The following is a 15,219-nucleotide window of genomic DNA, read 5'->3' on the forward strand; positions in this document are numbered from 1 at the left end:
AAAAAAAAAAAAAAAAAAAAAAAAAAAAAAGTAAAGGTAACAGTGAAAGTCAAATCAATCTGAATACTAGCTTCCAAATATTTGACATGTCAAAGAAAACCACGATGATCTAATTTTTGTCAGGGTCTGAAATACCGTATTATCTATGTAAATAATAATTATTATTAATAGTTATTTTATATTGTATTATTATATACATTTGGAGTGGTCAGCTGAGCTTTCAGGATATTCATTAAGTAAGAAAAGAGTTGTCCAGTCACCAAGCCACTGGTAGAGCATGTTCTGGAAAAGCAAGGAATTGCCATTAGGAAATGCAGAATTAAAGGATTTCTCTACTGCCTCCCTCTAAACCAGGGTGCATGGTAGCGAGGGAGGCACTCACTGCAGCATTGGCTGGAATCCCTCAAACGTGCTGGGACCCCAGGGTTTGAGGAATGTACGATGTTTCTCAACAAAAGGGAGAACATTTTGTGAAAGCAAGACTTATGTTCTGAGAGTCTCCCAGAGCTAAGATCACTGAAACCCAGGCTATCTAAGATTGGCTTTAGGAATTATGACCACTTGGTGACAGGGGTCATAACTTGCAAAGCTTTTATTAAACATTTTATAACCTGATTTATTATATGATTAGATATCACTTGGTGACACAGAAAGAAACAGAGACTGGGCAACAGTCAGTCGTAAGCAGCAGGGGAGAATGGCAGCTGCCGAGGGGTGGACAGGAAGCAGCTGCAAGGTGACATCTGAGTGACAAGGAACCCAGAAGGAGAAAGGGCCCTCGGAGGGGCAAGCCCTAATGATAACTCAGACCAGGGCCCAGGAAGCCCATGCTGATGGCTTATAGGACCTTGTTTGCTATCAATCAGGTTAAGAAGAACTTTCAGGCAATGAAGGGTATTTCTCTGTATTCAAAAATTGGTTAAATATAAGAGGGCCTTTTATCTGGAACATACGAACTGATTTGGACATAGAGAACTGAAAATCTAAATGAAGATCTCTTTCTTGTTATAGAACATATTTCACTGCCATTGAGTAACATGCTGTGGTTCCACCTTACACATTGCTTTACAATAAGGCTTCTCAGTCTTGTCACTATCGGTATTGTAGTCCAGAGCATTCTTAGATGTGGGGGACTGGTCTGAGCATTGTATGATATTCAACAACATCCCTGGCCTCTACCCGCTAGATGCCAGTAGCATCCCACCCCTGTCTAAATATGACGAGCAAAAACGTCTCCAGACGTTCTGATGTGTCTTTGATCACAGGTACAGTTTGGCCCCAGTTGAAAACCACTGCTTTACAGCAGTGATATTCAGTCTTTGAGGAGGAGAGTTTACAAGAGAGCTTATGGAGTTTGGAAAAGCTCCAAGAACAGTTTAACTCTCCTCATTCCAAGAGAATCACTCTTCTAAATACTATGGAAACTGGTGAAAGCAACCACTCATACCCAAACTCAGGCAACACACATATATGGGAACTTACTGATTTATTTACTAACTAATGCTTCTGTTCAAATAATATATCACTACATGAAGCCTATGCACTATGATCATTCACCTATTTGTCTCCACTAAACTGTGGGGTCTGCAAAGACAGGACTATGCCTCATGTGTATTGAAGTCCCTGAATCCCAAGCCAAGTACTTGGCAAAACCTGTTCTCTCAATAAACACTTGTTGGTTGATTAACTAAAATAGTGAATGAATGAAACAAAAGAACACAAGAAAATATATACTTTCTACCCACTATGAGAGAATTCACACTAAAGGCAAAGATCGATTACCACCTCTATCACACAGAAAATTGAGCTAGAAGCAACAAGTTTAGCACAGTAAAATAATGAGGCCAACATCTACTGAAGCTGAAAGGAAAAGCTAAGAGATGAGAAGCAGAAACTTTTTCCAGTACAGAAGTCAATGTCTCACTCCGTGAAGCACGGGGTGGAATGCCCAGGAGTAACAAAGCCGAGCATCCACATTCATTACTTTGGTGCATTTATTTGCATGTTTTATGTGCTCTCAGTAGCTGGGACAGAGCTCATCTTTGTGCTCCCGGTGCCAAGCAATATGTTACTCTGCAGTACATGTCATTCTGATGGATGCTGCTTTCTCCTTGCAGCTGGATAGCACTTGAGTCAAAAGGTTACTATCCCCTTGAAAAATGAATGGGACATTCATGTGCATTTTTGTAGATTATCAAATCAATCTCCACATGCTATCAAAATAGACTGAATTCCAAGAAGGGTATCATCTCCCCAGATCCAAATGCTAGCCTCCTGCAGAAGTCTTCCAATGTGTCTTGGCCACCACACACAGTAAGGAGACCTTTTAAAGTACTCTGAACTTTTTAGCCAAGATTAGCAAAGTCAGGCATCAATAAATGATATGTCAACAAAATATAAACAAAGTGGACATAGACCAAGACTGCTTATACCTTATACTCTAAGGAAGGTCATTAAGTTATCACACCAGTTTGAGTCAGGCACCTAGCTTCCTATTTTATTAGCAAATGCTGGTATGCACTCTAATTCCACAATGAATATCATTCCTGATAGCTTAAAACTTCCTTCAATTAAGCTGACATTTATGCACTTTATTTTTACACACTGCCAACATGAAAATGCAATGTCACTCCATTGCCTAAAGTTTTTTTTACTGGTATTCTTCATAATGAAATCTGCTATTTGCGAATCATACTGGAATATTCATGATCTGGCTCTGGGGTCTCTGTTTATACTAATTCCATGACTCTATGATCCAAAAGGACTCGACTCCAATCCTCTGACCTTATCAAGCTCTTGTGCAACCTTTCCTTTGCCTTTGCGATTGGCTGTCTGGAATGTTGTTCACCTGCTTAGCTCCTGGAAAAACTCCTATAGTTCTTCCAGTTTTGTCCAAGCTTCCTGTTATCCCTTTCCTGATGCCACCAACTAATGCTTCTGTTTCTCCCGTTTATGTCACTCTACCTTGAACTCATCTCCATTCCAGCTGAAATGATAGGTTATTATAATTTTCTGTTTTTTTTTTTTTTTTTCTGTTTTCTAACATTCAGGAAGTCCTTTGAAAGTTAAGAAACATGTCCTTCAGAATGGGTGGATACCTGGCTCAGTATCTGACAAACAAACACACTCAGATATGTGGGGAAGAAATGAATACACACCACATCCTTTAAAAAAAAAAGTAGAAGAGCACATTTAGTAAATCAATACAATTTGAGCAAACAAGGATAGAAAGGGAGAGCGGGGAAAAGAAACACTCAGAAACACAGACCAGGAGAGCTGCTGCAGTTGGCACCTACGCTTAATGATAATCCTGCTTGTTGCCAAAGTAAAGTTTTTAATTTATAATTCATACTTGTCAGAGACTGAGATAAAGGTTTGTTTCTTGGAACAAGCGGGGCCTTTTCTAGCCCCAAGTTCTGAAGGAAATTTCTGCCATGTGACTCCCTGGGGGTGCAGCAAAGAGTGCCCTTCACTGGGAGACACCAGTTTCCTGTCTCATACACATCACAGTGCTGGAAACTGCAGAGGAGGACAAAGGACACACCACTGGTAAGGTTCTCCTTTCCCGTATAATTATAGACTGGTGGGAAGTTTTTGTTGAACAAGAAACAGAGATGCCAACTGAAGACTGCCCTGGAAAAGAGATGTGCTCAGAAGTCTAGACTTCCTCCTAGGAAGAAGACCAACGTGTTAAAGACAGAAATATCTAAGAAACTAGAAGCAGATAAAGTTCTTGCAAAAGATACAAAGAGGGAGGGCCGGGCGTGGTGGCTCACGCCTCTAATCCCAGTACTCTGGGAAGCTGAGGCAGGTGGATCACTTGAGGTCAGGAGTTCAAGACCAGCCCCGCCAACATGGTGAAACCCCATCTCCACTAAAAACACAAAACGTAGCCAGGCGTGACGGCAGGTGCCTGTAGTCCCAGCTACTCAGGAGGCTGAGGCAGGAGAATCGCTTGAACTCAAGTGGAGTTCAAGGGGCGGAGGTTGCTGTGAGCTGAGATCCCACCACGGCACTCCAGCCTGGGTGACAGATTGAAACTCCATCTCAAAAAAAAAAAAAACAAAGAAGACGAAGAAGGAGAAAATGAAGTCCTCAGAGAGTTGGAGGAGAACCAGGAAAGAAAAGCAACTTCACGTAAACCCAGGGAGGAGGCAAGAGAGTCAAGAACTGGGCGGCAGGCCATAAGGCCCAGTGCTACCTGAGCTCAAACAAAAAAAAAAAGACACAAAACGTTCTTGGAGTTAGTCATGGAATTGTGAGCATTGACCTTTGGGGAGACAATGTCAGTAGTGGTGTGAGTGAGGCTAGATCACGTGGGTTTCACAACGGTGAATAGGAAAAAAGAAGTGCAGATGAGATGAAGTCCATCAGGCAAAACAGCCAAAAGGTTTTGCAACTATATTGGGTAACATGACCTGAACATTATCCATGCCAAAATGTCCCCTCAATGTGGAGACTCTGGGTGAACAGATGACAAAAAAAGTAAAAGAAAGTTACTCCTTTAGGATGTGATTGTAATTAGAGGGAGTGGATGAGAAAAGTCAGAAGAGAGTGAGCATGGACTCACATGTTCTTAACCCCTATGACATGAAACATGTCAGTTAACTTCAGTTAACAATTAAGTTTAGCAAGTAATTCAATATTTCCTTTACTACTGGAAATTATTGGAAAGACTTATTACAACTATTATAAGATTAATACATTTATCAACAATGAGAAAGAAACAGCAAGACATTTTAAGTACGGCCTTTGGAATCCTTATGGGAAATGTTAGGGTTGAAACCTGGCTTGTCCTTTTTGTTGCTATAACAAAATACCTTAGACTAGGTAACTTATAAACAACATAAATTGATTGCTCCCAATTTTGGAGGCTAGATAGTCCAAGCTTAATGTGCCAGCTAATCAGCTAATTATTGCCTGGTGAGGGTTTGCTTTGTGCTTCAAAGATGGCATCGTCTTGCTGTGTAGTAAACATGGCCCTTTCAATCTCTTTTGTAAGAGCGCTAATCTCTCATGACTTAATAATGTCCCAAAAGACCCTGCCTCTTAATACTATCGTATTAGGATTAAGTTTCAACACATGAATTTGGGGGGGGGGGGGGGGGGACACTAACATTCAGACCGTGGTATAACCCTGAGAAGGAAATATGAGTCATTATCCCTGATTCAACATGTTTTATATACCTAAAATATGCCATGGGATGGGCTGTAGACCAAGGGCTGATTTGCAGCTACCATGCAGGGTGTTTATGGTGTCATGTGTACCTAGATTGGTCTCTGCCATCATTCACAATCATATTACTTTTAATTTTAATTTTAAAATTTGTATTATTTTATTTTTTTATGATTTTTTTTGAGGTAGGGTCTTGCCATGTCGCTCAGGGTTGTCTCAAACTCCTGAGCTCAAGCCATCCTCTTGCCTCAGCTTCCCAAAATGCTGGGATTACAGGTGTGAGTCACTGTGCCCACCCGACATCCATATAGTCATGGAAAATAGAGGGAGGGGAGCTTATATGTTTAAAACTTTCTACCAAAGGCTTTGATACACATTACTATAGCTAATCATCACAATGACATTGAAAGAGAGGCAATATATACATAACTTGGTTTTTTTCCTTATTTTTTTTAATGGAAGTCATCGAGTGAAATATATAACCCAGTTTTGAAGCTGGAAAAATTGAAGCCAGGGGATTGATGTGTCCGTATCACATAGAAGAGCTGGACATAGAGCCGGGGAATTTAACCCATGTTTTTTATCGCTGCATAACCATTACCTCAAAACTTAGTTGGTAGTGACAACAAATATTATTACCTGACAGCTTCTTTGGGTAAGGAATTCAGAAGAAGCTTGGTCACGTGGTTCTGACTTAGAGTCTCTTAAGAAGCCGCAGACACAGTGTCAGCCAGAGCTGCAGATGTTTGAAGGCTTGGAGAGCCGGAGAAAGTGCTTCCACAGTGGTGCACGCACAGGGCTGGAGAGACTGGCTGTTAGGCAGGGCGGCTGACTCCCTCCAGGCGCATGATCTGAGAGCGAGCGAGGGGAAGCAGAAGTAACTTTCCGATCTTGTCTCATAAGTCACACACTTTTTCTTTCTCCCACAGGTAAGGTGGAAGGAATTAATCTCCAGCTCAAGAAAGGCAGTGTTGCAAACAATGGTGGACATGTTTTTAAACTGCCACACACCCCAACTGCCTGGTTCTTGCTTCTATGACAGTAGAAAACCCTGGACCAATCTCAGGTACAAGGGGGAGGCAGGTCTAGTTTTTTGAAACTGTTGTTCCCTGGCCTTAATTCTTATTTTTCCTCTGAGGATCTTTTCACCACCTCTGTTACCCTATAACGTCCTGCCTTCCCCTGCAAAAACCTGTTTTCAGTCCATCCAAACACGCTATCCCCATCTATCACATGGAATGTTAGCCAGAAGTCCAAGCTTGTGCCAACCCCCATGTAAGCATGGTATGCCTAGGCATACCTTGAGTTTCAGGGCACTCCTTAAACAGTGACACTAAATCACAGGGGCAGTCACCTGTCCTGTCTATGTGCAAGGCCATCTAGGAAGCCATAAAGAATGAACAAACCTGTGGTAGGTCTTTAGGTAACAAAAAGGTCCATCTCCAAAACATTTTTTTTTTAATTCAAGGTCTATTTTACCTAGTGAATAACACTTTTTAGAGTACATTTAGAATCTAGAACAGGAAAGTCTTAGCTCACGTGCAATGCAAACCCAACTTAATTTCAACCCACATAATCTCATGTTCCCCAAATAATCAAATTTGATATGGAATCATCTAATCCCTTTCTTTAAAAGATACCACCATTTAACTAAAAGGTTGTTTTAACAATGACGTGCAAAAGTATTTGATGACGCATTCAGCAGTCCACACTTTTTAACATGTCTTGTATTCAGATGGACAGTGATGGCCAATGTCCCCAGCTTTCTGAAGGAGAAGGAAAAGGAGAAGGAGGAAGAAGAAAAGAAGAAGAAGTAGGAGGGAGAGAAGGATGAGGAAGGGTGGAGGTGGGGAGGAAAAGGAGGTGGTGGAGGAACAGAAGGAAAAGATGAAACATTTTGAAAAAGGGGAAGTAGGAGAGAAGAGGAGGAAAAATCTAGGGAAAGCAGTCACTGGACAGAGATTATTTTAAATCATTCTATTCAATGGCTGAAAAGCCATCAGAGACATCTTATCTCTGGTAAGCCCTCAAGCTGTCCTCGGAATTAATGCCAAATTGGCAAAGAACTTTTCAATTCTACTTCTATTTGCAATGAAGCTGTTCCACTGTCGAGTGCATTCTGATTATGATTGCAAACGCAGAGAAAATGAGTGGACCGGTGTACAGTGCAATTTCATTGTCCCTGTGATGAAGGTAGCTTGCAATATAACACAAAAAAGAAAACTATGCATAATAACCCAGCACATGCAGAGTGTTCATTAAAGCAGCAAAAGAATAGATTTGTTAAATTATAATTGTTTTTATATTTACAATTTCTCCAATAAATTAAAGTTTAGTACACTAATTAGATTGTATATTACGGTACCTGCACGTGCTATTTTTCCTCACATCACAGCTAGCAGATGGTGTGAGCAGATGATTCTGCTATTAGGAGCCACGAAATTTTAAAGAGACAAGCATAATTGTGTGCATCACTCCTTTGCTATTCTCCTAGCCATGTTTGTGAATCTGGCCCACTTAAATGCAATACAGCCTCAATATTACTGCCACATCCTTATTTTGAAAACTGCTTATGCTTTTTAATATAAAACCTACATTACTTGTCATTTTAAAATGTTTAGTACAAATTACATTGCGTAGACAAATGCAATCATGCAATAATCCAGTTGCAGCTGTTTCCTACTAAATGATAAACTATGTGTTTGTCTTGTCTCTAGTGGGTTACCTGATTTAACAAAAGTCTCAGGATGCTGAAACTTACTGGAAGACCAACTTTCCAGTTTACCAAATATTTGTTGAATGACTGAATGCCAGACTTCAGAACAGAATAAAATGACTGAACAGATCATGTGGAAGGATATGTGGTTGAGCTGATTGTCACTGATGCAAGGAGGAAAAAAATCATTAAAAACAGAGAGGTGAAGGGTGGTTTAACATGAGCGACACTGAGTTGTTCCCCGAGCTGTTAGCAATGTTGATTGCAAGTGCGAATCCTCCTCAGGGAAAATACGTCCTCTTGTAGATGGAGTCATGTACCAGCGTCTTACCAGACGTGTGCACCTCTCCCAAGGGCAAAGTAGCCCCACAGTGAAGAGAAAGCCACGCTCCACCCTCATGTCCCCCAAGCAGCCCCAGATGGTCTAAAGGCTCTTAAAAGTTAGGTTGAGCGACTTGGGTGTGTTACAGTTCCCAAGGTATTCAATGTCATCCTTGACCAAATCTCCCCACTCCATCCTGCTTTTCACCAAGGAATCCAGCAGTACTGACAGAGTGAGCTCAAGGTGGCTATGCTGTGTGTTTGCTTGTCCAACCCCCGGTTGAAATTCCTATGATCACCCCTTGTTTGTCAAAACCTCTTGCACAGTTTTAGAGGTTGGGGAGCAGGGCATGGGCTTTGCTTTGCTAGCAGGCTGTGCTGGCCCCTCTGCGCTAGTACATATGAACAATGTCAAAGAGTTCCCATTTGGAAAAACTATTTAAAATAATCGGTAGTGTATGCCAAAAAATTTAAAACAATTTTGTTTAAATATGACTTTTTCAAACAATGTTCTACCTTGTAGTTTATGTTTATTAAAAAAATTTTAATAAAAGATTTTAGTTTTTGAAAGCTTCAACTCAGACATTCTTAACGTGGTCTCTACCAAGGTTAATTTGTTTAAAAATACATATTTTAACTAATTAATTATTAGTTGTATAAACATATTATATGGTGGGTTTTTCTATTGCAAACTAAAATCCAATATTTACTTATGAATATTATTAGGCTACCTCAATGGCAATTGAAATGAAGAAGTTAAGCATTAATACAAAATGTATCTTCATTGTAGCTCCAGAAGGAGTCAGAAGATGGGATGGGCTCACGGGGCAGATGGAAGGTCTCTCCAGATTGCATCTGAATGTACCATGGAATCAGATTACCAGATAGAAATGAGTGAGAGGGAGGAGGTATCTACAGCTCTAGATGGCTGCCCTGGGATAGCAAGGCAGGTCTGTAGATCCGTGGGGTGCCTGAGACTTCCACAAGATATCTGTGAAGTCAAAACTACTTTTATAAGAAAATTAAGATGTTATTTGCTTGTTTCATCATGTTGATGTTTACACTAACAGTTCAAAAACAACGGTGAGTAAAATGGCTGGCCCAAGCGGAATTGAGGCAGTGGAATCGAATTGTACCAATGGCCATTGTGTTCTTCCTGCCATGCATTTGCAGTTAAAAAACATGTAAATACATAGACACACATACACATATTCCAGTTTCCCTTAATACCCACGATGAAGCTATAAAGATTGTAAATATGATTGAATGTCAACCCTTATGTACATATCTTTTCGCTCTTCTGTGTGATAAGTGTGAGGTGTGTTTTGAGCACTTCCGCCGCATGCCAAAGCATGGTGATTATCACGCTCATGTCAAGGAAAAGATCTTGACAAGTATTTGAGCTTCCAGGTGAATTGGCTGCTCTTTTCATGGGACACTTTTTATTTGAAAGGAAGACTGACAGACAAACCGGCTACTCCAACCTGGGGATGTGGCAGATATTTTCTTGAAAATGAATGAAGCGAACGTGTCATTTCAAGGAAAGACAACTGGCTGTGTTTCTTGCCAATGATAATATTTCAACTTTCAAGTGAAAATCAGAAACATGGAAAACTTGTATCCACTCATCGGAGTCTGACAGTGTCTCCACATTTGAAGATATTTCTGATGAAATGGGCTGTGATAATAACCAGTGTGTAATATTTTTGCCATTGGATAATGAAATATGTGGACATGTGGAAAATCTGGCTAACTCGGTGAACCAGTGTTTTCAAGGGTGCATGATGTTGCGAAATCTCACATAGATGAAAGACTCCTTCAAAGTCCATGATAGATGAGTCCAACAGAAGACAAAAAGTTCGCTGATAAAGTTCCAGATTTCCTCACTGCAACTCACCTTTCAGAAATTTATATTCTTCAAATTTCTTTGCAATATCAGAGAAGGATATACACGAGTATCATAAAAGGTTGTTAAAATTCTCCTCACATCTTTCTGAATCTACTTCAACCTAACCACTTGTTGCAACAAATCAATGGAGGAGATGGGACCCAGCTACATTGCATTCAGCCTGACAACAAGGAGAGTGGCAAACCTCGATGCTGTTCTTCTCACTAAATTTTCATAAAAATGTGTTGTGTTAATATGTCATGGGTTTATAATAAATACATATTCCAACAGTTCTCAGTCTTAATTCTTAATACAGTTAATTCCAATAGAAATTAACCATGGAAATGAAAACTCTTAAGGGTGCAAAGAGGTTCTTGATAGTGGAGAATTGCTGGGTCATGGAACTGCCATGATTGCTGGGCACTGAGGATTCATTTGAGGTTATGGATTATGGAGTAAAACTGGGCTCAGTGAGGGGGGCTAACATGTTGTTCTCCAGAAACATCCATGTGTGCAGTGTTGGTGGAGTACATAAAGCAAATTTGTTTCTCTAATAGACGTCATTGTCTTTCTTTACAAGCCACAAAATGACCCAGAAACCTGCAGACCCAGGCCGTGATGGACAAGACCGAAAGGAGGCGAGGCTTTCAGGAGCCGAGGTAGGAGACTCTGGCCTGGAAAGGACAGGAGATGTCACAAAGCCCCTACCACTGCCTCAGGCTGTCGCTGCCGGGGCCCGTGCCAAAGCTTCCCTGGACGCTGAAAAATGGCCCTTCTCTTTTTTTCTTCTGTGATGGGACATGCCGTCTGCCTCCTTCTTAGAATCATACACAGTGGTAGGAACTCCCCAATATAGAAAATGGATTCCCATTGTAGATCAAAAAAAATCCTCATATCCTGCAAATCCCTTTCTCTGTTATATTCACCTCTTCCCCAAACCCTCTAAGTTTCCCTAAGGTCTTGGGGTTTTGAGAATATTCACACCAAAAAGTTTTACAGTATTTCTGCTATTTGCTCTGAAGTAATAGAATCCAAAACCAGCTTCCTGGTTAAACAAAGTAAAAAAAAAAAAAAGAAAAGAAAAGAAAAACAAACAAAAAAAAAGAAGAAGAAGGCAGAAAGTCAAGAAGAGTGAAATAAACAGTGGTGTCTAAAAGATTAACAGCCTAGGTTAGCAATCATTATTAATATATATTCAGCTCTTATCCCCACACTGCAGGGTAGCCAACCTTGTGACTATTATCTCAGACATTGGCATTTGGGTTTAGTGCACCTGGAATAGTTATTTGGTTTACTTTAATTACCAAGTTCCAAAAGAACAGAACAATTTGTGTGCTTGTTTGTTTTGTAATATACGGTTAGGCTGCATGAGAGATCAGGAATAAGCATTCTGAGGCCAGATTCTGCTCTATTCTCAATCTAGATGGAAAAATACCAAAGACAGGTCTGTGCATTTTGTTTTCGTTGTTTTTGTTTTTTTGAGATGGAGTTTCACTTTGTCACCCAGGCTGGAGTGCAGTGGCGTGATCTCGGCTCACTGCAACCTCCGCCTCCTGGGTTCAAATGATTCTCCCGCCTCAGCCTCCTGAGTAGCTGAAATTACAGGCATGCACAACCACAACTGGCTATTTTTTTTTTCTTTTTGTATTTATAGTAGAGACAGGGTCTCACCATGTTGGCCAGCCTAGTCTCGAACTCCTGACCTCAGGTGATCTGCTCACCTCGGCTTCCTGAAGTGCTGAGATTACAGTTGTGAGGCACTGCACCCCTGGCCCCTGTGCATTTTTTTAAATGGCCAAATTTTGTAAAGTCTATTTCTTAAATAGATGAGGCAAGAATGATTCTGAATGGGATTAAAATCCCTCTTTAGGTATGGTATGTGTTGTATATTTCAAATTATTTAAAAATTCTGTCCCAGGGCATGACAAATTAATAAGTAACAATTTAGCATGTGATGTTCATGCAGGTTCTTAGTTACTAGGTGTTCTCTGCACAGAAACAATTTGACAGGGTCTCCTCATCTCTACGATCACACTTGCTTTTTCTTTTTATTATTTAAAGATGTATTTTTAAGGAAATAAGGAAAATGGCTAGGAACAAATGACCTAGAATAATGTCTTCTTTTCCAGCAGCAAATCTCTACTGAAAGATGGAGTCTCTATTGTCAGGTGTGTGTTGCTGTGGAGGGTCAGCACTGTTGATGTAGTGTGTTTGGGAAATTCGAGGCCTCCAGACTTACACAGGTTCACACAGTCACATCTGTGTTTACCTGACACCTCTCTTGACTCTCAATCTATTCACTAACCCATGCTAACCTTCTTTTCAGGATCTACCAGAACAAAATCTTGATTTTAGTGTATACATATTTTACATTTTTAGAAAAATATGGTGGTGGAAAGCAAGAATTATTGAAGTTTAAGAGCACCTGTGCAACAGAGGCAACAAGGGAAGAGCATTGATATTTTGAAACATGATTTAATATAGGCAGGAGAGAGAGAGAGAGATAAGGACTGCCCCAGGCAATAATAATATTAGAGCTTAGAGACCCAATGGTGGTGATTCATTCAACAAACAGATACTTACTACGCAACTTCTATGTTCCAGAGCTAACGTACTGCTGGTACCACATGCTACCATATCTCTAGGAAACAAGAGAGTGGTCACACAATTATATAACATTAATTTTCATAGATCCAATGAGTTTGAGTTTTGGAAGGAATATTGCAGACCACTGGGTCTAATTCTTTTATATTAGGAAAATAAAGATCCAGGTTTTAAGCCAATGCCAGAAATAAATCCAAGTCTACTTTTTCTTTGCTATGTGATCTTTTCCTTATACATCTCCACACACACACACACACACACACACACACAGACACACACACACACAAATATAAGCACCCAAGGTGAGTAAAAGATCAGAAGAAAGGGATCTCAGGTAACTGTGCAGGATGCCAAAGGTAATATGTCTGGGTCACAGAAGTTGGGGAACAAAAGAAAGATAGACAGCCTATATTTTTCATGATGCTTATTTTAATACTTTCAAAACAGTACTTGGTTTTATATTAATTGGACACTAAAATTAAAAACAAACTTCTACGTGTCCACACTTTCTAAAATAAGTTCTTTGTGGTATCCTAATAAGCCAAAGTTTAGATTTTCTATTAAATTCTTTTAAGTTAAACATGCGCCCAGCTTAAGTCATTTGGCATGAGAAAGAAGTACAGAGTACACCTGAAAAAACTTGCATTTCAAAGTAACAAACAAATTAGCTTTCTTTGAATAGTACTTAGATATTTATTTTAACTGTCTATAAGATTTTCCAAAAGGGAAATCATCCTTTTGATACTGTTTAAGGTCAGAAGAAGTTGGAGTGTAAGGAATATATTGCTCATTTGTATGCTTTTGAAAATGGTCTTCTCTTCCAGCCTTTTCATATCCGGATGTTCTTAATCTTCCAACCCACAAGCCATGTAGATTATTCCTGTTTTTCTTTGTATCATGTAAATGTTTTGTCATCCATTAAAATTATGGGAAATTGTGGTATTTTTATGATTTCAAACTTAGAATCCGCAGGCTTGAGAATGGCATTAAATCTAGCTGTGTTCTCTTTCACAGACACGACCAAATGTCATCATTAAGATTAAAAAAACCAGGATTCCTATGCACTGTCCACCGGCCTCTGTTACTTTTGATGGACTTTACCGGGGAAAGAATTGACAGAAAATTTTCAGGATGGACAATTTTGTTTTAGGCAGAGATTTCCCTATTTTCCAGAATTCTTTTTTAACTTAATAAAACTGGATATATATTAGAATGCTATTATGATGGATTTGCTATAATTTGCTATTACTATAGCTATGAAAAGTGTGTATTCATAGACAATCATTTTCAAATCAAAATGTTGTATTTGCACTTTTCAAAAGTGTAATTCTCCTGACATAGCCAACAGGACGCCCCTGGAGAAAGCTCTGGTGGCCTGGGGCCCGCGCCTTCCATTGGGCTGGCGTCAGTCAAGTGATGGGAGCCGCACCGCCCTCCCCTTTCAGTGAGGCAGCGCCCCCTGGTGGACTGACAGGGGCAGTTTTGGACGTGGGCGTTGCGAGTAAGAAGGAAGTGATTTCCTACCCTGCACTTGGTAGACACGTTTAACTCGCCTCACTTTCATACTTATCTCTGTAGATGCAAAGTACACGACAGGACCAGATAGGCATTCTCCTAAATCTGACATTTTTGGTCTCCGAAATGAAAACTACAAACTATTAATTGAAATTCTATGCAATGTAAAGCTCACTGGCATGAAAACCAGCAAACTCTGTGGGCTTTTTGACACAGAGATTGAGGGAGGAGGAAGAGAGATCATCCTACAGTTCTTCCGATTGCACAGAACCGCCCCCGAGGCACCCCTGCACTGGCTCTTTGGTTCAGAGACGCTGCATCACATCCCGCTGAGGGCATGATAGAATTCAGCTCTTCGTCGTCATCCTCCAGGAAAGGGGGCTGTGTGATATTTTTACAGACCCATTCCATTTGCACACCACAAAATGGTGTAGGAATTTCTCCCTTACCTGGCCTAGTCTATAGGTGAAAACACCAAGGCCCAGATAGGATATGAGGCATTCCCTGAGGTCACACAGTAAGATAGAACGTGGAGGAAGTGTTTGCACCCCTGAAACAATAACACGTGGGTTCCCTGCTGGATCTATCCTGATTGTATTTTCTTTTTCAAAAATTCGCATAAGTTCCTTTGAGAATCTACAACCCGCATTTTTTCATTTATCTCTGTGAAGGATGCTGCAGAATCCGCCTCCTTCACGACAGAGAAGAAGAGAATGTGCCGTGGCCTTGGCACTGAGAGAAGAGCAGCTCAGACATGGCCATTTAAAGAAACTCACTGAAATGATAGGGTCTTTTTCTCACAAAGATGGCCTTTTCTAGACACAAGATCTAGGCACAGAAGGTGCCAGCAGAGCACTAGGAACCCAAAGGGCCTTGTGAAATTTGAAAGTCACTTCAACCCCAGCACCTGCAGCCGTCAGGCACTGTCAGGAGGCATCTCGCTGGGGCAAGAGGGAGCCTGCTCTTAGGCAGAGGGCGTCTTTGTGACTTGAGCCACCT

General features: G+C 40.5%; 1 long non-coding RNA gene across 1 annotated transcript in view; it reads right to left on the reverse strand.

Annotated features, from left to right (window-relative positions):
- LOC108545149 (uncharacterized) overlaps positions 1 to 15,219 on the reverse strand; it is a 48,677-nt gene that overhangs the window by 5,732 nt on the left and 27,726 nt on the right. Inside the window, exon 2 of the long non-coding RNA XR_001890061.1 lies at positions 5,816 to 6,027. This is a non-coding gene — a long non-coding RNA (uncharacterized LOC108545149). The remainder of the gene's footprint in view (positions 1 to 5,815; positions 6,028 to 15,219) is intronic.

Source organism: Rhinopithecus bieti, unplaced genomic scaffold (assembly GCF_001698545.2).
Source record: "Rhinopithecus bieti isolate Rb0 unplaced genomic scaffold, ASM169854v2 scaffold_27010, whole genome shotgun sequence".
NCBI classification, from domain to species: domain Eukaryota; kingdom Metazoa; phylum Chordata; class Mammalia; order Primates; family Cercopithecidae; genus Rhinopithecus; species Rhinopithecus bieti.